The sequence below is a fragment of the Pecten maximus genome, chromosome 14 (genome assembly GCF_902652985.1).
Source record: "Pecten maximus chromosome 14, xPecMax1.1, whole genome shotgun sequence".
Classification (NCBI taxonomy): Eukaryota; Metazoa; Mollusca; class Bivalvia; order Pectinida; family Pectinidae; genus Pecten; species Pecten maximus.
Genome location: NC_047028.1, coordinates 33,391,568 through 33,393,976, shown reverse-complemented (window position 1 = coordinate 33,393,976; position 2,409 = coordinate 33,391,568).

Below are 2,409 nucleotides of genomic sequence, written 5' to 3'. Positions count from 1 at the left end.
GCCAGGTTTTGGAGGTGGAGGAAAGCCGGAGTACCCGGAGAAAAACCACCGACCTACGGTCAGTACCTGGCAACTGCCCCACGTAGGTTTCGAACTCGCAACCCAGTGGTGAAGGGCTAGTGATAAAGTGTCGGGACACCTTAACCACTCGGCCACCACGGCCCCTTGTATGATACGTGATGTCAATAATGCTGTATTGTATAAAGTGTGATGGTATGGTAATAATTTATATTATTGTATGATAATAATGAATGGGTTATACAGTAATGTCAATGTCAGTGTTTGATTGTATGATGAAAGTAATAGTGTATATTATAACATTGTATGAAACGTGAAATCTGTGTAACGTCAATGGTACTGTATTGTATAAAGTATAATAGTATGGTAAAACTTTATATTATTGTATGATAATAATGAATGGGTAGTGCAATAGTATCTATGTCATTGTATAATTGCTTGATGAATATAATAGTGTATATTATAACATTGTATGATATGTTATAAAGTAAAAATTATAATGAATTAGGTAAACATTCGTCGTCTCCCAGAAATATCTGTCCGTAATTCCCCATACACGTCCGAATTTCCCAGTATTTGGAAACAGAAACTATTTTTGGAAACATTCCTATGTATCACGTGATTTAACCTTGGTAATACATCGTTATCATTCTTCGATGGCTACCGCTTCCAATGGTGTATCGAAAGGTGTACAATGAAAACCATTAGTTATACTCTCGGGCTGGATATGTTTGGTAACGATAAAACGTCCGAATTTTCCCATGTTTACCCTACACTGTATGTGACCTCTGTGTATCTGAGTTTGTGAACAAAATCTTGTAAATCCGAGACACATGTCTTTCCTTGTCTATATAATCTTGTGATAATTATTTCTGAATATTATTCATGGTGATACTGGGATTGAAAGTCGCTATTTTAACCTTGATAATTCAAGCTCTTTTCAGCTAATTTACAGTATTTAAGGCGAAACATAGAAAATATCATATAAGCGTTCCGTCTATAAGATGATTTCCGTAGTCCAGTATTGTATATACATTAAGTATTGGTAAACTGGTAAAACTATATACTTTGCATTCATTCATTCATTCATTCATTCATTCATTTTATTGACTTTAAGCTTTACAGCTCATCAGTACATATAACATATATACAATACAAAAAACAACATTCCCGCTCTTGCGCAAAAATATGAATTATTGTTATGCAAATATTTGAAATGGAAAGTAGATCTAAATCGTCCAATTATTAGTACCTAATCTACCAAACATGTCTGCCAACTTTCTTAACCATTCACGAAGAGGATAGATGACAGTAGTTCTGATAAAATTTATAAATAGAAATCAGACAAGTGTTATAACTTTTTTTGAAATAAGAGAAGCCTCATTTTTGTTTTGGGTGTTCTTACGCATTTCATCATCATCATTATTAATCAAGAGCAATAGTTTGGACAATATATGACGGGAAATGAAAAATGGCGTAAATTCTATCAAAACTAAAGAAGTAAATACATTAATTAATTTATAAGGGTCATATATGTATTTATTGTTGTGAAGGTCGTAAATGTCACGTTGGACAGTAAAAAGGAGTATCAAATATACTAAAGTATCATATCTCCTTACACTACTGGCTCAAATACTAACCATATAGTCAAAGATGTGTTATGAATAGGTTGTGACGAAAATTAAAATTGTGTTGGACAAATATATAGATATTGATTCCAACTAACTAGCCAAATTATCTGGGTATAAAAATACAAATCCACGAAACAAGAATATATATAGTTGTGCGAGGACAAAGAAATTTGAGGAGGAAGGAACGGGTTATATATACCCCCTGTTTGAATTATTCTGATACAGACATAGGAAAATGCTTAGTATTGGAAAATATATTTTCTATACTGCATTTAAATGATTTAAAAGATTTTTTCCTGGTAGCAGAATTGTGAAAAAAAAACGAAAAGATTATCCCTTTTAACCTTTCTACCCTAAATAATCTTCAACATTTTAAAGATGACACGGTATATGAACCGTGGCTAAATTACACTTGAGGCCGAAAATTTGGAGTGTGAAGAAAGCAAAATCCAAATAAGCATTAACAAATATTAAAATATAGATATAGAAGTTAGGCGGTATCGCTATCCCATAGGTTCATCCAAATTGGACATTTCTGGATATGTTTCCTCTTAAACATATTTTATTTCTTCTTTTCAATACATATTGTAACTACCATTGTCTGGTATCAGGCAATCAATAAGATATATATCAATTCTACACAGGCAATATTCCTTCACGTGAAATTCACGTAAATTTCACGTGAAATTTTTCACGTAAATTTCACGTGAAAAGGGCAAAAAAGTGAAATTCACGTGAAATTTTTCATGTGAAATTCAAA